At 35.3% G+C, this 24,195-nt stretch overlaps 1 long non-coding RNA gene across 2 annotated transcripts; it reads right to left on the bottom strand.

Moving 5' to 3' along the window:
• Positions 1-842: 842 nt before the first annotated feature.
• Positions 843-19,919, bottom strand: LOC114580871. Of its 2 annotated transcripts, none has more exons than XR_003702486.1 (2): positions 19,643-19,919; positions 843-1,066 (listed from the first exon to the last, which is right to left on the bottom strand). It is a non-coding gene; the product is annotated as an uncharacterized LOC114580871 (long non-coding RNA). The 2 variants fall into 2 exon arrangements; XR_003702485.1 differs by lacking the exon at positions 843-1,066 and adding an exon at positions 1,115-1,443.
• Between the last annotated feature and the right edge of the window lie 4,276 nt (positions 19,920-24,195).

The following is a 24,195-nucleotide window of genomic DNA, read 5'->3' as shown; positions in this document are numbered from 1 at the left end:
AAATTAGGGTTTCGTGTCAGGTTCAGGTCCAACCCGAATTTGACCCAACACTATTTGACCCGACTCGAACCCATGGTTTAAAATTGCGCAATATGAGGCTCGCCTTGAGGCACGCCTTTGCGCAATTCCAATAAAAAACGCCTCGATGCTTACGCCTCGAGTTTTTTTTATGAGGCTTGCGCCTCAACTTGGTTGAGCCCCGCCTCGCCTCACTGGCTTAAGGCTTACACCTCACACTATATATATGAAAACTTACATAAATCTTGAAGTAAATGCCCGACATTGGACCCTATAGGAGAGGAGGAAGGGGAGAGAGCAATTCACCATAATGATGATTCAAATGAGGAACCCCTTAGTGATGACAGTGCTGATGACTTATGAGTTCCTATGTGATATGTCATTGCTATTTATTTTTGGAAATTGGAATTATATGTTAATGAAAAGAATACTGCGATTTGGGAAAGATAAAATTTTGAGTTGAACTATATTTCATGTTATCTTATTATTGAGATATTTTGATTTCACTTCATATCTTATGCTTTTCTATGTTTTATACTATTCACTCATTAGTATATAAAAAATTTATCTTTTTATGTTTACGCAATCTTTTGATTTTGAGGCTTACGCCTGAAAACGCATTGAGGCTTATGCCTCGCCTCACGAATGAAAAACGCCTCAATATCCGAATACGCAATTTTAAACATTGCTCGAACCCGACCCATTTTTAAAAACGAGTCAATTTTGCAAACCCGAACTTGGCCCGCTTTGGGTCCAGGTCAACCGACACGATCCGACACACCCAAATATACATTAAAAGCATGTTTAAATAATGGAAACCGGTAAAATATAACTAGTTCATAGCAGGTTTAAATTTATCACATATAAAATAGAAACAAATTGCAGCACTTACAAATTATTTATAAATCAATTTATAAACTACAAAAGAGTTTACAACAAATTTGAATATGAAAAGTTGGAAACTATAAATTACACTTTGATGATTTGCTCAAATGCTCCTTAAAGAAATTGCTTCAAGAATCTATCTTCAATCATAATATAGATTTAACTGCAATAAAACCAATTAAATAGGTAGAAAATTTGAATACATTGCTCAGATTAAATCCACTAAATCATTAATCACATAATAAGGTGTAAGTTTAATAAAGCATATTACCACCCAAGGTGACAGTTTGTATTAACTTAATATATCTTCATTCAATTAAATAGTATTTGCTAATTCTAACAAAATACAAATGTCAACTAGTTGTAACAGCACTTACACTGATACACTGATACGACTCTCACTCTCATTTTAGAAGGTTTATCATTATAGTTTCAAAAAGTTAAAAAAAATAATAATAATAATATATGAATTATGACAGATTAACAGTCATGAGTCAGCCATCCAGCAAAACATCCAGTCAGCCTTGAGCTAGCCATTAACTGCTCAAGTTCAAAACAACAAATAACAAACATCAAACCAACAAATAAAACTATAAAGTATGAAGCATCAAATATAAAACTTAAAAATTCAGATTCAGCAACGGCCACAGAGATAGGCCAACAACATAACAGCAGTCGTAACAGACTTTGGGAAAACGAAAAATAGTACCCGAAAAGATGAGTCATGTTCCCAGCAACATATATTACAACAGTTATAGCAGCCAAAACCCTATAAATATATATCACTTCCTAAATAATAATAACAACATGTGTTACTTGCTAAATAAAAATTATGATACAGAGACAACACTGACCACATGCACAGAGAGGCACAAATATAAAATAATAGCAAGTATTACACCAGTTACAGCAGCCAAAAGACAACCCCCACTAGGGTCACCACTGACCACAAAAGTAGAGGCACAGTCGCACAAAAAGGAAACAACTAACAAAGCGGTAAACCCTAAAAAATTCGGCATGAGCGATACCAGCTAAACTCGCTCGAATTTGTACATCCCTTTAGCAATAAAACTAAAAACCCTAAAATATACAAAGCCCTAAAAAATGAAATGAAAATAATGGGAAAAAAAAAGATGCCCAAACCGCTAACTGGCATATCAAAGGCTCAAAGCCCTCAAACCTCAATGCAAAACAGAAAAACCAAAATATGGATAAGAATAACCCTAAAATCTAATTGACAAATCTCATAATAGCATAAATGATAATACTGCAAAGGGAGAGGGACAAACTGATAGAGTGCACACATCACACTACAGAATTAAGGATAAAGGGTCCGATGAGAAGCAGGACTCGAGCGTCTCAGGAGTCGGGAGGTGGAGGAGAGGAAAGCAACAAGGCGGGGAAGCCTAGCCAGAGCCACAGAAGCGAGACTGCAAGGGGCCGAGAGTTGAGACCGGACAGCGTCGAAAACTCGAAATGAAGTAATGCACCGCTAAATGCTAAAACCCCAGAACCTAAAACGAGGGGCCCGTCATATAATCGAGTTCAAGCGGGTCAAATTCGGGTCTAAAACAAGTTTTTGGGTTGAGCCGAACTTGGACTCGAAAATTGAAACAGGTCAAAAATCTGAAACCGAACCCGACCCACTCATAAACCGGGTTGTTAAGCCTAACCCAAAAAATTTGACTCGGGTTCGAGTCATGTCAATTTTTGACACCCCTAATCGCATTCTCATAATCTTCATTGAAGCATTTATAAAAAATATCTCATCCACACTTGAACTAAATTCTTACCACTCTTATCTCTTTGTTTGACTAATGTATACATATATCTTTCACCGTCCTTGATATCTAATCTATCATATAAATCATTATAAAAATTTATCAAAAAAAAATATATTTATCGCAAAGGTTTAGCAGGTAAACATCAATTTCATCATCTGTTTTGCTTAATGGAACAACAACATAGCACGAAAGAAAAGAAATATAACATAGCACTACATTAGACAGGCTGATGAAATACAAAACCCTACTCTTTTGGATTATGCAAATGCCACTCTAATATCACATTCATGATATATAAATAAAAATTGAAACTTAGAGTATGTTTTCGACAGTGGTAAATTTACAAAACTAATTGTAGAATTGTTGTCAAATTTTTGAGTTTTTGAATGTTATTGTAGTGTCATAAAGGGGGTCAACAGACTACCACACCATTAATTTAGTTGTGAAGAGCTCCTCGATGCAGAATTTTTTAGAAGCTTCAATAAAGGCGCAGCCAAACAAAAAGAGTAGTAATTGCCTGTATGATAAAACTGTGAAAAAGTTGTGCCAAGTACACCTGTAAGTATTAAGCAATGATATGTTGCATGCAAAAAATGATACCAAGTTTACATAAGGCGCTTTCAATGCTCGAGAATCCAAGAGAGCAGGTTTACAAAAAAAAGGTGCAGTTGAGCCTCTAACGTGAGATTTCGGAAAACTAGCACGAATTTAATATTTTTGGTGAGATGAATAATGGATAGAGGAGAATTTTCGATCTTCGAGATATATATTAATCGAAAATTACCTTAACACGCGTACACACAACCAAAAACAATTCAGGAAGATTTTCTCACAGAATTTTCACTAGCACTAGCTATTACATTAGACTTACCTGAAAAATAATCAGTTAATAGTGTTTACTCATACTTATCCATCTAGGCATTTCATAGCTACCTAGCAAGTATTACTTAGAGAACTCAACCAAAGAAGTCATACTGCCCACCAAAGATACTCGCCAACAAGAAATGTGATTGTCCCAATCAATTGAATCATGGAGTCATCTATAAATTAAATGCATTAAAATATTAGTTTCTGAAGTTTTTATATAATCAATTGACCTTTTGATTCACATTAGTTTTTGGAGTTTTTATATTTTTCATAAATATTAGACCCTAAAATGTGTAAAATGCTATTGAGCTTGTTGGATTTGAATTTTTTTTATAATTAGTTATGAATTTTACAAGTTAGATTCTACCAAATAATGACTTTTTATTTTTAATGAATTCTGAAGGTTTGATACTTTTCATAAATATTATACTCAGAGATGAGTCCAATGCCTTGGAGTTTACTCAATTAGAAGTTTTTTCTAATTAATCATAAATTTTGAAAGTTTATGTATTTAATTGAATTATTTAATCACTTAATTAGAGGAATTTTTATTTTTGTACAAAACTAGCTCCAAACATTTTGAAATCTCTCTCAAATGTTAGGAATGACCTATAGGGGTGACTTTGAGTCTTTAAAATTTATTTGGTATCTTTCATATTTTTTTTAATTATTTATTTTAATTAATTAACAATTCTCTCTTGTTTTTAAATCACTATTAATTATGAGGGTTGGTGATAAAACATTTATTTTCTTTGATTAGACATTTGATTATGAGCAATTTAAGCCCTAGTTTATATTTTTTTGATTTAATTTGAATTATTTATATATAAATTTACTTATATAATTAAAAAAATAAATTAATAAATTAAATTATCTATGATTTTTTAAAGTTTCAGGCCCAAAATAAGGGCTAATTTTGGGATCAGTTAATTAACAACCATAATGACTTCCAATAACTAAGAAATTAATTTCTAGGGTTCAAAATATCGCTAAGTATGTTTTATTCAAGTTTCATCCCTATTGTATACAAGGGATTTTTCTAAGTTGTCTAAGTAATTTTTTTAATTATTTTCCTTAGGTGTTTGTAATGTTCATAATTGTTTTAAATATGGTGTGTTTAACCCTTACAGCAAAACACACAAGCCAAAAATTTTCAAAACCTAATTCTATGTATTTTAAGATAAATGAATTTTCAAAATTTTATATCAAAATCTGACCAATGACTTTGGATATTCAATTTGTCAAAATTCAGCCATCATCAAGAGCCAAGAAAATTATGGTATGCGAGGAACATCCTCAAGTAGACCGCCAAATTTGAGCTCAAATGGATCACTAAATTAAGGGTAATTGAGGAAATTTACTTTTTAATAAAAACTAAAATAAGTTTCTCACAATCCAATTGTTCAAATTTACTGAAATTAATTTTAAAATAAACTTGGGCTCGAGATGGTTCTAATGAGCTCAAGAACATCAAATTTCGATGAGATTGACTTTTAACAATTTTTCAAAGTTTTAGACATTTTCTTGAGTTAAGAATCATATTGTACGAAATTCTGATCATATTGGACGATCAAGGCCGTACAGTGCGATAAAAAATTGTACAATATGACATTTTTACGTGTTATTCAAGGGAAACGACACACATTTGAGTGGGAATCGTACCGGTGATTGTATTGTACGAAGAGGAGATCGTACAACACGATATGAATCGTATTGTAAGATTTTTCGATCGTACTGCATGATTTTACGTGATCTGAAATGAAATCACAGCCGTTTGATCAAAACAGGTGAGATGAATGGCTATGATTTTGTCTTCTCCTCTAGAATGACCAAAAATCCTACGCAGAAGAAACTTTAAAACTCAAAATAGGGCATAATATAATGGCTTGAAACTTTAGGAGAAAATAAAATATGTTTAAAGAGGAGAATGGTAGTTATTTTTTTACGTTTAAAAATGTATCACACGCAAACCACATTAAATCCTAGATCAATGAGCTAGGGCTTGGATTTTATCTTAGAGAGTGTGGGATGGCTACTTCTCCTCCTTGTAGCTCCATGAACGTTTCTTCTTCAGAGAGGAAAGCTGGAGGCGGACTTAATTTGAATGTTAATGAATGATAGCTTTTTTACCCCCTTTTGCTTTACTTAAGAATTAGTTTGGCTACGTCCTAGATGACTACCAAGTGGAAAGAAACCCATCTTTTGGGTAGAGGAGTTGTTGGAAGAGAAGAGAGCAATTGGCCATTTTTTATGGAGGGGACCATTTGGGTACCTAATTTGGTTAAACTAAAGGCTTGGACCACTTTCTTGGGCTACTTGTGAAGCCTCCAAAAGGAGTTTAGGCAGGCCACAAGGGCTGATGCAAAGGAGTTATGGGAATTTTTTTGCTCAAGTTAATCAAATTTGACCATGGGAGGACATTTTGGTAATTTTGACCATGTTGACTAGTTAACATGGTCAAGCCATTAAGGATGGGTTGTTGGGGGCTCCTAAGGGCAATTTGTATAGGTTTAGGTGAATTTGATTGCATGGATGTAGAGTTTGGATTTGGGTAGAGTGTGCGTGAGAGATTTGAATAATTTAGGTAAGTTAACCGAGTCAATTGACCATGATTTGTCATGCATTGAACTTGAGTTCACTCAAGGCCTAAAATGGGGTGCACTTGAGCGAATTGAGTTTTGGATTTGATTGCAATCAAGGGTTTGACTTTGGATTATGAATTTCTGATTTTGATGAATTTTTAGATTTTGAGGTGATATAGTCAATCTTATTAAAAAATGAGGTCAACACCACACTATAAAAAAATGCACAAGGTACTTACAATTTTTCCCACCATGCTACACAAAAAGTGTATAGGGCTTGCCCATTACGTAGTGTGGCATTACATACGAGTTACCACATCATGATATGAAAGGTGGGTATAACGGGTCCGCTCGTAGCATTGCTCGTGTTGCCAATGAGATTTTTTTAGTTTTATTGAGTTTGAAAGCATTATGCCTTTCAAGTGTGAGACAATGGCGACAATGTCGAGTCAAGATGGTGAATTTGTTGTGAGGGCAATACACTTCTTATTTTACTTTTAAACTCTCACTCCCTTTCATTTTGCTTATCTTTTTTTGTCTCCTGATTTTTTTAAAATATACAATGTAGATAGATAGAGAGAGAGAGAGATGTCACTCTTAGTTTAGAGAGAGAGAGCGAGGAAGATGGGTGTTGTTTGGTAGCAAGATATGAGTAGGATTTTGATAGGAAACACTTGGATTCACAAGTGTTCCTAGCCAAAATCAGTAAACTGCAGCAGATTTATTGCTGTCCACAGCAGGAAACAGCCCAAAAACAGAGAAAAACAGGAGTTTTACACAAGAAATCTGAGAAAAAACGAAGAAAAACTCTTGTATTTCACTAGTAGATGAATAAAACAGCAAAGATACAATTGATCCTCAATTCGAGAGGAGGATCGATCTCTCCCAAATCTCTAGACGCCGCTAGAGCCCAAAGAAAACCTAAATCCAAGAGATCTCAAATTTCAGCCAAATTCAAGATGATCAAACCCTAGGAAAATCTACTATTTAATGCATACAATTCAAAAGGAATTCCCTAAACAGTCCCTACGTTCAAATTTCCCTCTCAAAACGCTAAAAAAATGCTTCCTAAAATGATCTAACGGGCTGGTCGGGCCGATCGATCTCCGCAAGAGGCGGAGATCTGTCGCTCTTTGCGACTTGCCGGTCCTGTGCGGACAGGCTGGACCGGTCTAACAGATTTAACTTAAATTTTTCTTGTTCGCAAGTTGGGATCCCTTCAGTGTTACCCTCAACAAGGTTGCGGGTTCGGTGGCTATGAGGGTATTTGCTTATGTGGTTGGATGCAAGAGTGTGGAGAGGAGTCGAGGGCTACAGCTGTGGGGATGGATCGAATAGAGAAGAGAAAGGGAGTAAGAAGAGTTGTTGGGTGATTTAGACTTTGTTTGGGAGGGCTTTCTTGCTGCTTTTTAAAAAAACTTTTCAGTACAAAAGTTTTTTAAACTATAAATTTTTGTACTAAAAAGTTGTTTTAAAAAACAGTGAGAAAAGTGATCAAAAAGAAGTCTTAGAATATGATTTTTTTTCATGTTATCAACTACACACCAAGATAGGATTCATGGTCAAATTTTTTTTATTTTAATTTTTGCAAACAGGTTGAGATAAGGGAGTGCATGGTGGGATTAGCAGTAGGACACTATATATATATATATACCTAATCATGATCTCATGGTTGTGTCATCCCGGGTCATCATGGTCCATGATCTACTTAGTTAGAGAAAATAGTTGACCCAACCTGACAGAAAAATTCTTGTCAGCAGTCATGGGTTGCTTCATTCAAGGGTACCTTATAGACCTAAGGGAATATTAGCCCAAGGGGATAAATTTAAATCCAACTTAGCTAACAGAGAGCTTTGTGCCCTATTGATTATATCATATTTATTCATATCCCAATGACTTGACATCATTGGGGAGTATACGGGCTATGACTGTAATCGTAATACAGTATAATCGTTGGACAAAACCACTAAGTCAGAGAGTCGTGGTCATAATCGTTAACCACGCGAAGTCATCTGGTCGAACCACAAGTCTGGCGAAACCACCAATTAGAGGACCAATGTCACGTCCTTACTGACAGGAAATGGATTGAGAATGAATCCTTGTGATATTCTCGACCAGATACTAGCTCATTATGAGCTAAAGTAATTTTCATATTTTTCCACTTCGGCAAATTGTTGTGAAGGATGAATGGATCTTGCTTTAAGCATTTTGATGATTTATTTTAATTTTAAATATTTTAAATTTTGGGATTTTTTGTGATTTATTTTAATTTTAAATTTTTTGAATTTTGGTGCTTTAAGTCGTCTGGCCAAACCACTGATTAGAGGACCAATGACACTGCAACCAATGTTTAAAATTGCATATTCGGGTATTGAGGCGTTTTTCATTCGTGAGGCGAGGCGAAAGCCTCAAAATCAAAAGATTGCGTAAACAAAAAATGATAAATTTGTTATATACTAATTAGTGAATAATATAAAACATAAAAAAGCATAAGATATGAAGTGAAATCAAAATATCTCAATAATAAGACAACATGAAATATAGTTCAACTCAAAATTCTATCTTTTTGAAATCCCAATATTCTTTTCATTAACATATAATTCCGATTTCCGAAAATAAATAGCAATGACATATGACATAAGAACTCATAAGTCATCAGCACTGTCATCACTAAGGAATTCTTCATTTGAATCATTATTATGGTGAACTGCTCTCCCCCCTTCCTCCTCTCCTATAGAGTCCAATGTCGAGCATTTACTTCAAGATTTATGTAAGTTTTAATATATATAGCGTGAGGCGTAAGCCTCATGCCAGTGAGGCGAGACGGGCCTCAACCAAGTTGAGGCGCAAGCCTCATAAAAAAACTCGAGGCATAAGCATCAAGCCGTTTTTAACTGGAATTGCGCAAAGGCAGGCCTCAAGGCGAGCCTCATATTGCGCAATTTTAAACCATGACTGCAACCATACATTTGTTTAATAGTTCGAGCTGTGTCGACTCCTATATACTCGTATAAGAGGATCGGGCTTGAATTTAAGTTTATCATTTGACCCGCATAGCATTCTCAGACATCACGTGTGTACTCATAACACACTCGTCGGGACCCATGAAAGTATATGCTTTCAGATGTATTTTGCATAATGCCTTTATATGATGATTACAAACATGTAGCAAGTGTATGCGACATATTTACATGTTATGCATTTATATGAAACATCTGTATATGCATTTAAATGTTGTGATGCGTTTGAATGGCATATATGAATGTTGCATGATATATTAACATGCAATCTAGCAGCTTAATGCATAATGTATTTGTGTTCTGTATGACATATTCGCATGCTGCATATGCATATCGCAATGTGTATTTTTCATACAACAATGCATATGCATTTGGTATATTTACATGTTAGGTGAGGATGCCCACAACATATTTACTCATTCATAGGCGTATGCAACTATGATATGCTTATTTTGCAGATTCGTGTGGTCTACTTTGCATTTTGATGATGCATCTGATATGATGTGCATGTACATGGCATTCTGCATTTACATATTTGTTTTCATAATGCATTCACATGATGATCGAGTACTTTCATATATTTTATGAAGTGCTTGTATGATTTGTACATATGATACACATGTACAATGGTTGTTGTACATATGTAATACATCAGTATGATAATTCAATGTTTGCGTGATGTATTTGCATGACGATTATATGTAAGTTGCAATGCATATGTAAGGTCATTTTGAAGCATTTGACATTATTCAATTGTGCGAATAATTTTCGTTTAAGCGCATGCAAATAATTGCCATTTAAGTGCGCGCAGCATTCTATTTGAGGTGTCGTGGCATTCATTACCTTTTACTACATAGCTTGTAGGTGTGGATATTAACTATGACCCTTCTCTATTCGCTCGTAAGCAGCGTGTTGCACACAAGACAGGTCTCCTATAGCGGTTCGTAGTAACTTGTGTTTGTTGTAATTTCTTTTACATTTTGCTTGCGGGGCTTCAGTCCCTACTTTTGAATAACATGTTGTATGTCTACATTCACAGTGGCTCCATTTACATGTTGGCCTATCTATTGCATGTCCCCGATGCTTCGTCTATGAATGCACAATTACATTCACTTTAGTTATCTTGGCTAGGTTTGTAAGATGACTATTAGTGTTGTTGTTTGTGGATAGCATATGCATTTTGCATTTATGTCTGCTTGTAATCTTTTGCACTCACAGCATTTCAGTTGTTATTATTCTTAAGTGGGCTACATTAACCGTCGTTGTTTGCAGATAGGCTACTGTGTATTTATCTGCAAATTAGCCAGCATTGGTAGAAAGGAACTACCTCCTTTACAATTCTCTTAATTTACTTGTAGGCATACTACATTCATTGTGCATAATAGCTAGCAAATCACCCTATTCATCACATGCCTTATTATCATCTACTTACAAATAATTCTTTACCCATGCTATTAATTACTCATCACCTTGCTTGATGGTTCATGGCACGAGTGATAAAATTATCATTATTGCCAGCTGACATCTGCATTCAGACATCATGAATAAATTGTAGCATTTTTTAGAGATTTCATATTGTAGCTTACCAGCAACTTGTGCCACAAGTTCTTTGCCAGCTCATCGATGTTTATTTTTGTGTTTGCATTTCAATTACAGTCATGCATTTGTTAATTAGGAATATGGTTCCCTGCGTTATATTGAAGTTCAAATTCTTGTTGATTGTTCAAGTCTCATTCACTGTGTTCAGTTCATATGCAAGTCCTCTGTCATTATCCAAACTCAGGTCCTCGATTCACCAAAAACTTCGGCAGTCTTCCGACATCTCCCCATTTAGGAAAAAATCTAGTAGTCGGGCATTCCCCTTCATGATACAAGAGCGCTTCAAGTAGGTGTCAAGCGACATCGTGGTCGTAGTCTTCGATCCCTGCCATGCTAAGAGAGCACTTAGGGGTCTTCGAGGTACCTGTTTAGAAATGCGCAATTTTCTTTTCCCATCGGCTCTAAGGCATGCACAGGTACGTAATTCTTTCCCTGTCATGCTATGAGAACGCTTAGAGGCTTACCCGCCTCGCCGCAAGTGTCGAACCAGATTCCCTCTCACCATACTACGAGTGAGCATAAGGTGGTCCACCGACGTACTGCAATCGCCAAAAATAGGATTTAAGTTTGGGGAACATTATACTTTCGTGGTGAGTGACGGTTGATGACGAAAAAGAACACCTTCCTTCTCCCCTCTTTTTTTTGTTCCCTATATTTTTTCTCTTATTTTTTATTTCAATATATATATTCAAATCTAACGATAATAATAATAATAATGCGAATAACTAATAATATTAATTAATATGAATAATGATGATATTAATTACATAAAAATAAAGACGAATAAATAAATAAAACTTACTGTTTAGGTTGTGAGAGAATATGAGGGGTAAAGTTTTGGGTTGAGTGTGTGGTTGTTTTAGGTAGGGAGTTTGTTGTAGGAGATATTGACGAAATATTAGGTTAAGGGGTGTTCAGTTATAGCAAGGAAGGGAAGGACCAAGTTGTTCATGGGTCAAATATTGAATGGCAGAGGAATCAACCTAATACAATGGCTACAAGGCTATATAGAGAGGTGATTGGTCTGCGGTTTGAGGAAGGAAGAAGGCTGGAGGGAATTAAATCGGAGCAATGATGGATTGTAAGTTGGGCATTGGAGTTGGCTACGACTGCGAGAAGGCGGCTAGATCGGCAATTTCTTGGGCTCGAGTAGGCTGTGTGGACCCGCTGATGGACTGAGTTCGGGATCGGGTTGTAACAGACCGAGAGGGAAGCTGTTGGTAGCCTATGGTTTGGATCGGTGAGCTACTGGAGTTTGGTCGAGTGAATCGGAGGGAGTGGATTCCGCTTGATTTGTGAAGGAAGGTGTGTGCGAGCTCAGGCCTTGTGGGTTTTGGAGTTCAGTTAGCTTGTAGAGGTGTGGAAATGGGTGATCAGGTGTTGTAGAGGGGTTCACGTCTGCTTGCTCAGGTGAAGGGGTGAAAAGAAAGAGAGGGATCGCGTAGAAGATGTCGGCTTACGTGGGGTTGGATCAAGATTTGGACGTGAGGATGGACGGTGTTGAGGGCTGAGATTGGTCGTAGATCGGGACTTGCGCGATTGTCTGAAGGAGGCATCTCAGTTGGTTTGGTTGTGGGCCTTCTCGTATAGGTTGACAGGTTGTGAGGGAGGTGGATTGAGGAAGTCAGGAGTTCAGAAAGATGAGTGTAATTAGGCTGCATGAGGCTTGTGCGTAGTTGAAGAAGCGAATGTGTGGCAGACAGCAACCAATTGAGGTTCTCATTTTGTTTTGATTTAACGATAGGGCCAGCTGTGATTGAGTTGAGGATTGATGGGGAAGCGACAAAATTCGATCAGAGACAATGCATGTAGGGTTGCAAGCGAACCAAACGTTTGACGAGCTACTCGTTGTTCGGTTCGATTAAAGCTCATTTGTGATCGTTTAATTAACTAAACAAACAAACTTGAACAATATTTTAAATACTCGATTCTTAAATAAACAAACTTGAACACTAATGCGTTCGGCTCATTTATGTTCGTGAACAACATCATTTGAAGTTCATGAACAAGCTCGACATTAAGCTCGATAAGAAGCTCGATTCGTGTTCGATTTTGAACTCGTGAATAAGCTCAATAAAAATAATTAATGTTTGGCTATATAATTAATAAATATAAATAATCATTGCCTTTGTTACAAAGATAATTGCTTTTATTATAAATGTGTTGTTCATAGATATGTTCATGAACGTGTTTGATTGATAGTTAAAAAAAAATTCGTTAAATATGTTCGCGAACAAGCTCGATAAGCACTAAACGAACGAACATGAACTGAACATGAACCCAACATGAACACTCATTAATTTAAATGAACCAAACATGAACACAAACAATAAAGCTCAAACAAGCATGAACCAAACTTGAACAAGCTGATATTAAATGAACACAAACATGAACACTGACATACTCGACTCGGCTCGGTTCATTTGCAGCCCTAAATGCATGTGATACAAGGTAAGTTAACTTTGATTTGATTTTTTTATTAAAATAATAATAGTTTATCATTATTATTATTGAATTTTGAAATGACAGAATGGGTCAATTACCCCAAAATCACATCGATTTGCGCACAATCGTCTCGAAATTCATGTTGATTTGCGCACGACTTTAAATAGACAAATTGACAGTCATTTTGGGTATTGACGATGTTCTGAAGACAACGACGAAGTCCATTTTACGATCGGACATCGTTTGGGTGACGTCACGTGTCAATTTCGGGTATTGATCATCCATTTTGACCGATCTCACCCGATTTGACTGCAAGGGGTTCCCTCTTAGACGGATTCAACATCCTAATTGCAATGACGCAGTCTATTTGGCAATCGGAGATCGTGTGGCCCTTCAAGTGATGCGTCGAACTGATGCACGCATCGCTTAATTCGCTGATTTTGCCTTATTTCACGTGCTTTTGCATATAGGGGGTCAACATTAATTATAAATACTGTTTTAAATTTTAAGAAATTCTAAAATAGTTTATTATAATCAATCGTGGTCATCCGAAGTGCACTAAAAAGCTAGAATGTGCAACTCATCACCTCATCCATGAGAATTGAATCTCACTCAATTCATCTATAAATATAGTAAGTTATCAACAATAGAGAAATCAAACAAACAAGAATTATACATAATAATAATAATAAGCAAGTAGCTTTTAAATCTCTCTTTTAAAAAATTTGTCAAAAAGGAAACCAAATAATGAATACTGATCGGTGCTGGTACAAATATTGTTTCCCACTAATCTTTTTTATTCAAAGATAAATGTGACAATGCAAATAAACCACAGGCTTTCTCAAGCCAGTGGCCTGATACGTAGTATGCCAATATTTTTTTTTTTTTTTGGCCTCAGGATGCGGCCTAAGCAGCAAACCTTATGCTGCCAGACAAGAATTTTAGCACTGAAGCCAGTTATGATCATCTTTTTTTCATCTTTGGAGTAAATAGCATGACAAAGGAGAAAACATAGTGATTGTGAATTATATCAAAAGGCAAATTATATACCATTCTTATTGATCTTAGCCAAACTAGTTGTGTTTGTCTTGGTAACATTGGTTTAGTGGTGCTTTAAGGCAATTTTTTATACTACAAAATACAAATATTTCCTTAAAATGTTAAACATAATGTAATATGCGTTAGAAAGATAAAAAAATCAAAAACCAAACTTTCTGGAATTCATCGGGCTAATTCAAATAAACCCATTGTAGAAAATGAACTAAATAACATATTCCAAATCACACTCCAAATTATGAGGCCAGAGGTACATTTGAAATGAAATCAAATTCTGCATTGCAAAATTCAAAAAGCATTAAACCAGTAAGCATTTCAGAGATTTCATTGCACCAAAAATATTATAATATTTTTATAACACAACATCAAAATGTTGTCCACTGACTATAACCAAATATATCATGCTTGGCATAAATATTAAATTTATAGATAAGCTCATCTTATTGAATATTATCTGGTAAGACCGTAAGACCAAGTGAATTTAAATAACTCATAACTCGCAGGCATCTCCAAAGTAACAAGGTTTGTTTCAGCAAGCTATCCTCTTTATTGTAATCAAGATTTAATAATTATTGAACATGTCAGAGTGATTCATGTTTAAAATTTTAAATAAATCATATGTGTAACAAAACTAGCAATGGCATAAGAAAAATGAATAAAACACTACATGCAATGAGATTGACAAATTAATACTTAAAAAAGAAGACTCACAATGCCAACTTTAAATAGAATAAGTTTAAGGATGAGGATGAGTTTTTTTGTAAAAATGACAGGCTAAAGATAGGTATATGGAACTTCTTTATTGACATAGAAATAACTATCTAGTAAGGAGATATGGAAAAGAACTAACATTGTAGGTCTGAAAAGCAAAGAGGCGGTAAATTGGATTACTTAAATTTTTAACAATCTTTAGCCAATTCACCCAAAAGTGTGTGATGAAATATGAATTCAACAAAACAAAGTGCCATAAAAAATGGAGCAATTGCAAGTAGAGTAAAAGTATACAACTCAAAATAATAATTTTTAGGTGATTTGACCCAAGCCATTGATGTCCAATACCCAAGCTTGTGACTAATGGAAACTTATCATTTTCAAGGGCAAAAAAGTATATATGACCAAATTATTCTATTAAAAAAAGATTCAATCTAATGCATTTCCTTATAACTACAGTAGAAACTACAGTAGAAATTACATTTAGGGGCTGTTTGGTTGCCTGAATTAGGAGGGTAAAGTAAAGTAATTACATGTATCTATTAAATTTGCTTGTTTGGTTAATTTTGAGCGGAGGAACTGAATACCTCCGAAGCATTAGCGGGGTATTAGAAGAGGCAATTCACGCGACTTTGAAACTCGCTCAAATTGAGCGGGTTCCAAATTCTTTGAGGTCTGTTGCGGCATGATTTCGCCGAAGCTTACCTATATTCTCCCTTTTTCTCCGCTTTTCCTTGCTCTCTTCTCCGGTCCTTGCTCTCTTCTCCAGTCCTGCGATGGCACTGACGTTCTCGCATCGTAGCTGCTTGGTCTGCTTCGCCTGGTTCCGCAAAACCGTCCTAATTCGCCGCGCAATCTGTTATCCTCGACGATGGCGATCAACGCCACCGTCGATGAAACTGATCCCTGCTCGCCAAACACAACCGCACTATCTCCAAATCAACCTCCCAGCTCGCCCTCGTCGGCTCACACGTCTGCCCCATCGAAAGCCTCGACTTTGAGTACTCTTCCCTCTCCGCCTGCCACCTACTTCGTCCGCTCCACCTATCCCGGGTCGTCTCCTTCTATCTTTTATAGTGCGTTACTGCCACTGTCATCATCTAAAAAGCTTATTGAGTTCTATTGGCTATGGCGCATCTTCCTCGCATTTTCTTCTCAGTGGGTGATTAGCAGTGCACGAGATCTTCGATTTGCGCTACGATCAGTTCCTCTCGTTGAAGATCTATACGTCTACCATGGAAAGGTTATCAGTCTTGGCTATCATATGCTGTTTTCTTCTGGTCGTGGGCGTCGTACGGTGCAAGACAGTGAAGAGAGACGGTACAGATCTACTCGAAATCCCAGTTTCATTATCTAATTTTTTCTGTAATTTTATATGGATATCGGCCAGTTAAATATTTAGGATATGAAATGTCTTTTCCGGTTAAGGCGTGTTTGGGATTTTAGCTCCAGAGGTGGATGTGGTGGGTTATTGTCTTCTGTGATTCTGGCTGGTTTTGTTGGGTTTGATATTTGTTATTTGCGTTATTGCTATTTCGTTGGAATACTGGCTGAAGCTAAGTTATAGATTCTTTTTGCTATTTTCATTTATGTTATGATGCGGTGGAATTTGGGACTTTGAAACCATGACCCATCAAGAATGATGCGACCCAAGTTCAAAGGGTTATTGAACTCCCTGTTCTAACCCATCGTCCACAAACAAAAGAATTGGATTTGATGACAATGATTAAGACGGGATTCAGATAGATTGTGCATGAGTATTCGACAAAATTTTGCCCATAAATACCATTGTATAAGATAGTAATGTAATGGAGAATACTTACAGAATTTCTCTCTTCGTCTTCTCTGTCATTACGCAAACTCTGTTTTTCCTGTAACGAGAACTTTGAACCGTTAGCTTCACAGCAATACAGTTTTCAATTCTCCTCTATTTTTTTACTTCTAAGCATGCAACGGTCTTGTTTAAGAAGCAGGTATGTTTTTTTAATTTCACTTTATGAGTTTGAAGGTCTCCGATTTTATTCTAATTTTTATGGTGATGTGGCTTTTCAGGTGGCCTGGAACTTGTTAGCAGCCATTTCTGCCTTTTCATTGGGGGAATTCAATTATAATGATATGAAAATACGTCTTAATTTTTCTTATTTCATTAATCTCATCTGTTATCTGGGCCAACTAAATCGTGGTTTCTTGGACTTTTTCTTCATGGTCATCTGCATTCCTTTTTGTAGCAGTTTTTTTTGTGATTTGGAGACTTGTGAACATTTACTTGTATCACACTCGTGCTGATGTCTGATGATCACATAATTTCTTCTAAGGCATGCTTGTGAGCAGTCTGTAATATTTTATTCTTCATCATAATCCCAATGCAATTATTGAAAGTTTTCCTGTGACCCGAAGTCGCTGTAATATGGTTGTTCATTATACCTTTGAAAATTTGGAGTTGAATTTGTACGAAAATGTTTATGGGATTGCTGATGGAAATTCTGTCAATAGGCTGACCTCTTTCATGAAATTGTGTTAGGAAATGGGATGGCCTGATCATATGCAAGTTATAATGTTAATTTTCTCCTTTTTTTTAGTAAAAACATTTCTTGAAAAATAAAGAAAATTTTAAATTTTAAAGAATTTAAAATTAAAATTTATCTCTATCACAATTATATTTTCGTCTATTGTAGCACACAGTTAAATTAGTACACAACAGAATTTTATATTTTATAATTTTTTAAAAAAAATTTTACTTTACACTGCATTTCTTTTTCAGGCAACCAAACAGCCCCTAAGTGAATCTAGTGAAGTCGTCTACAATTACAAATCCATAATTTTTCCCACCTAGGCTGGTTGTACTAACGGGTCCAAATAAGTCCATGTGTAGGATTTCTAATGGCCTAGCAGTGATCACATCTCTAATTTAATGAAAAGATGATTTGACTTATTTTTCTAGTTGGTGAGCATCACATAAATGATCCTTTGTGAAATCTAACTTAGGTACGCCTCTAACTAGGTTTTTCTGAGTGATGTTTCAAAATTTTAAAGAATTTAAAATTATAATTTATCTCTTTCACAGTTATATTTTCGTCTATTGTAGCACACAGTTAAATTAGTACACAACAGAATTTTATATTTTATAATTTTAAAAAAAAATTATAATAAGATCGTGCAATAAATGAATACTCTGATTTTATTTTATAACACCAATTAATACTAATTATTATAAATATAATGTTTTTATAAATATATTTATTTTAATGCCAAAATAAATTATTAAAAAAATGCTTTTACTTTACTCTGAATCTACCTAACCAAACAAAGGAAATAATTCTCCTGCGTTTATTTTGCAGACACCCAAACAGGCTCAAAGTATTTAGAATGCATTACATTTACTTTACATTACATTTACTTTACACTGCATTTCTTTTTCAGGCAACCAAACAGCCCCTTAGACTACTCCATATACTATCTAATGGAATGATTAGGAAGTAGTAAAATAATACATATGCATTTAAGCTAATACAGGCAAACTAATAATATTTAATATCTAAGTATAAATATTTGTTTATATTATTTTAAATGAACATCGACAAACTAAGGGAAGATCATCAAAGTATATAATCAATCACACTTAATATCATGATTCTAACTAAATTATAATTCTCCATTAGATGGAAATTGTGGAATCTTAAAGAGCTTGAAGCATGTCCTTCCTCTATCATTTATCCTCCAAATTGTCAAACATTCCATCGTATTAGGAGAATAACCAAGTCAACTACCATTTATCCTCCTAATCCTAATGTCTACCATCAACTGTCATCCAAAACTTATTGCTCGATAACTCTAACACCTCAAAACTTGTTGTTGACCTATAACTACTAGTCGGCCCCAACTACCCAGCCAACCGGAGCCCCCACGACCTCACGATCGTTCAAAACCAACCCACCCATGATCTCCACGTTTGCTCCAAATGAAACAAAATCGGACATCCCCGACAACGAGCAAGATCTCAAGAAAAATGCTTCAAAGGGGCAACTTCAAGAATGGCATGAAAACAAATCAAGCAAAAATAAAAACGTTGTTGCTACATCAAAATTTGGATTGGTATGAACCTTCCAAAGTATGGGTTTCTCAATCGAGAACAGCAATGTATACTTTCCATAAGGTTTCTAATAAGGGCTGGTTTTGAAACCTCAAGAAAAGAGATAAGAAGTCTTGCAAACTCTTGGATGAAAGCTTGGCTATAATCAGGATATTGAAATATATGATGGATGCAACATTTAAATCTAATTAAATATTACAAAGAGTTAGGCGGTTATGCAGTAAAGATAATCTACATATTTTAGATGGGCATATGGTAATCAAACTATCAACCATATCGCCTCAACTGCTAATGATGACAACAGCAACTGTTATTTTCTTTATGGCTATAGCAGTTATACATGCATATAACAGTTACTTAAAACTCAAGTAATGATGAGTTGAATTCAAACTACGGTTTATAAGCAAATCACCACTCAATAACCACCGAAATGGATGAAATAATTGATTCAGAATATAACCACAACTAATATTGAGAGCCAGATCATCAAAACTGAACCCACAACGGACAGTACGTGCACATCGTGGAGGGAAGAATGGCTCATATAAAGAATAGAAAAGAAAATCTGAGGCTTTTTATGCTTACGGCTGTTGAGGTTTTGAGGGATTCGGTTGCTAAGAACCTCTTCTCCGCTCCCGAGTTGAAGAAGAATCGCAAGAGTTGCAATTTCCTCTGATACGCCTTGCACACTTGTGAGTAAAACAGAATCTCAAGTGAACCTTTCGTCCATGTCCGATCCGACGCTCCAAGCTCCCTGCACTCACCGACCCAACCTCCAGCCTCTTGCTTCGACGACCCCACAGACAAAGCCAACGTCGGTCCTATCGCCTTGCCCTAGCATCGCAGCCGTCTCTCTCTCTCGCACAGAATTACAAAATATTATATGTGTAGTAAAAAAAAACATAGAGAAAAAGATAGAGAGAAAGGTGAGAGGATTTTTTTAGGCAGGTGTCAAAGCAACAAAATTTTGAAGGAAATCTCGGGGTTGATCCGGTCACCTGAAGCCCTCGGTCGTCGAGATTATCCGACCGAGGGAGTGCAGACACTATTTGAAGAATTGATCGCTCTTCAAATCTCCTCGCCGTTGATTCGCTCCGGTCAAGTCAAGCCACTCCTTACCTCCCAGCGCCGGGGAGGGGACGCCGAAAGGCTTTCGAAATTTCCAGTGAAAACAAGTGGCTTAAAATTAAATGAAATTGGACTTGATTGAACAAAAGACTTGGATCAAATTTTAAACAATTAAAAGACCCTCACATGATATTAAAAAAAATAAAATGGCTATGAAGAATGATTTCTAAAATGATTGTGATTAAACGATATCCAAAAGCTATTTTAAAAGTCAAATTTAAATTATACAATCACCAATCAAAAAATCATTTGGTATATGTCAAATCCAACTATGATATTAAATCCAACTATGATATTAAATCCAACATACATTGTATAGTGCTAAACTAATAAAACAAAGGTTAAGTCCATAACTCAAGGTTCGAATCAGTCTCCTTCAGCATCTTTTTTGGTTTAGGATATTGAGATTCCTTTATATATAACTAAAGTTATCAAAAGATGATTAACTTTTCAATTGATAAAGTACATTTGGAATTCCCTAAGTGATAGTATGGATAATCTTCCCATGCAATATGGTTTGATACTTATGTTTTGATATAAAAACAAAGGTCGTGATTATGGTAGCATAGGTGTTGACGATGCCATAGTTTTAAATCCAATGGAACTACAAAATCTGTTGGAGGGTTATTGTGGATGTTTATATCAAATTACAATGAATAGAAGCTGAAGCTAAAAATTTGATTAGGTTATTAAACTTGTTTGTTCATATGAATCATGGTATACACATCATTATTGAAATATGCTTCCTAAGGATCCCTAAAGGAGTCTTTTTGGTCTAAAATGAATAAGATGATTTTTTTTCTAATGAAATTGGAAATCTCATGTATTTTGGTAGTGATGATTTTCATAAGGTTTGAGAATGACTATATTGCAAATTATCCATGAGGGGTATCATCCAATAGTAATTAAGCAAAATTGGGACTCTATGTTAAATACGATAAGACAACATAACACTTGATAATTAATTGTCATTTGATATCTTGCAATAAAGGACTTATCTAGGTTCCTTTATGAAATTATGAAAGTTCTTTGGAAACCCTTTACTATGTGGAGATCGACAAGATCTTTGTAGAACTGACAAGTCACACTAAAATTTACCTATAAATGGGAGCCACATAATTTGTAGTGTACTCTATGATTATGCTACAGGTATAAACGAGAAGCTCATACAAAACAAATTAGCATGTCTAAAAATAGAAGCGGGGAACTTCTAGTTCGTGCTACCATTAACTTATAAGCAGGAGTAAGAAATTGATAGTGCACATAATTAGCACGCATGTAGCACTAAGAAATTCATGACTAATGATGTAGCCCGCTCACAAGTAAGAACACAATCTCCTAGCATCTATTGAGCAAATCTCCTCTAGGAATTGTGTCAAATTACAATAAAAAAGATAAAATTATTTGAAATGCCAAAAAACATCTTTTCTGAAGCAAAATTCATCGATAATAACGCCACCAGATCCACAACAGGTGTAAAAGCGGAGTCGTAGGCCCTTAAAAGAAATCTCGGGCATTGCTAAATGAAATCATTAATGCAAATAGATCATATTTAAATATTTTAAAAAATTCTCCTTTATGTATTAAATATGACTCCTTAAATTAAAATCACTATACATGTGCTCCGACAAAGGCAATAAATTTCTAAACACCAATGTCCGAGAATGTTGCGCAGGGTCAAATGCTATAACCCGCAAATGCTCCGATCGTCATATCTGAATCTCAAATCCAAAGATTTGAGAATGCTGCGCGGGCCAAATATTCAAGTATCATCCTTCTCCTCAAAAGGACTGGAGTCGACCTGATTTGAATAATAAAATGCCCCCAAAATACCCGCATGGGCCCCGACGAGTGTTTTATGAAACACACGTGACGTCTAGAGATGTTGCGCGGGCCAACAACTGAAGTCAAGTATGAACTCAATCCTCTGTCACCAAGTTGACAAAGTCGATAAGGTTCAATCCACAAAATGCAAATATCTATAAGTCACCCAAATGATGGCCGTGTTGACAGAAAATCTCAACCGGAGGGATCAACTCTCAAATCAAACAAAAGCACAAGATTTTTGAAATGAAATATATCATCTAAAAACTTAAAACTAAAGCACATCCACATTCCGCAATTGTTTATCGGGGGTGATAAATTTGAAATTTATCTCAGCTCACAAAGAGCGAATGCGTATCGGGTGTATTTCTACGATTCATCCTCAAATAGTCTTTTACCAGCAAGGACGTAGCACATGCCCTCTGATCTGGTGGTTTTGCCGCAAAATGACACCATTATATTACGATCATGGCCAAAGCCCGTATGTTCTCTAACGGCGTCAAACCCTTCAGTTATGAATCATAGGGAATATTCGATAGGCATAAAGCCCTCTGTTAGCTAAGATGTATTCAAATTTATCCCCTTAGACAAACACCATCCCAGATCTACAATGTATTCTTGGACGAAGCAACCCATGGTTGCTGATAAGGTACCTTCTGTCAGGTTGGGTCGACTACCTCCTCTGACTAAGTAGACCATGGAACATGACAGCTCGGGACGACGGAACCATATGATCTTGATAGGGCTCGTCTTCACTCCCCCACCACCAGTTTTAATTTTATAGTGATAAACTCCAAATTCCAAACTTCAAAATTTAAATCCAAAACTCAAACTCTAAAATATTGCTATTATATGATGGGTTTATAACCTATTTGATCTCTTTAACGACTAGCCTTAATCGAAAGTGCTCTCTCATTATCGGGATGGGTAATTAACTATAGGGGTTTGCGCCTATAGGAAACCAAAACTCAAATCAAAAAGTCCTCACAAAATGAGGGCGAAATCTCTAGGTAGTGTCTTATCTAAAACTCAATCTGTCTTCTGAAAATTCACCTGGAACTTAAGCTCGTTAAAACTCTCTGCCATCGTCGTCACACTTAAAAGAGAGAGAGAGAGAGAGAGAGAGAGAGAGAGAGAGAGAGAGAGATGGATGGCGTGGAGAGGCTGGGAACACACTTATGAAATTTTTGGAGCCCATACATGTGTTAATCACAGGAGATGCATATCGTAGTTTATATCTATGACATTATATTAATGCCTCTCTAGTTATAGAAAGGGCATCCTTTGTACTTATGACCCGAACCAGTGGAACAAGTCAAACGAGCTAAATCCATGATTATTTCCCCTTCCTAGTTTTTTCAAGTAAAAATTCATGTGCTATTATATTAATGCCTCTCCCATTATAGAAAGGGTGTCCTTTGTACTCTTGAACCACAGTAGTGAAATTATGTCAAACTAGTTAAATCCAAGACTTCAGGTTTTCAAAGTAAAAATTCAGGTGTTATTATATTATGCTTTAAACTTATTTATTTGTGCATGAGATTTTCGATAATTATAACATGATTAATCTCCCTTTATACTCCTGAATATTCCAACACAGCAACAACAAAAATAAATAAATATTATATATATATACACACACAGTGGCGAAGCCAGAATTTTTTTTAATGTGGGGTCACAAATTATGAATTATAAAAATATCTTTGACATTATTCATCCGGATTTGGGACGACGATTTTAAAAAGTTTTTTATTAGACTTGTTATAAAAAAAAAGTTAAATTATATAATTTAAAAAAACTTACAATCAAGAGTACATGCTATTCATATTCTTCTTACATGACACCTAAAATTTCTCTCATCAAGTCTTCATTTTTGAAAAAATTGTACAATTACTTTATTATCAAAATTATTAAAAATATATATTTTCAATATAAGTCTAGACTTTGATGGAGAATTTAATAGACAGTGGATTATAATAATTACTTCTAAAAAATAATGAAAAATGATCAGAAAAATTAAAATTTTTATTCTTAAAGTGAAAAAATTAAAATTTATTCAAGAGAACTTAAAGTGCATGAGAAGTTTTAATTGAAAACCTTAAAACAATTTAAACTCAAATAAATTTTACAACTTAGATTTAAAATTTTTTTTGTCTACTTAAGAAGAAATAGAATACTAAAAAAAA

The sequence above is a fragment of the Dendrobium catenatum genome, unplaced genomic scaffold (genome assembly GCF_001605985.2).
Source record: "Dendrobium catenatum unplaced genomic scaffold, ASM160598v2 fragScaff_scaffold_1358, whole genome shotgun sequence".
Taxonomy (NCBI): domain Eukaryota; kingdom Viridiplantae; phylum Streptophyta; class Magnoliopsida; order Asparagales; family Orchidaceae; genus Dendrobium; species Dendrobium catenatum.
Note: the sequence above shows the minus strand (reverse complement) of the source record. Positions and strands in the feature narration are given on the sequence as shown.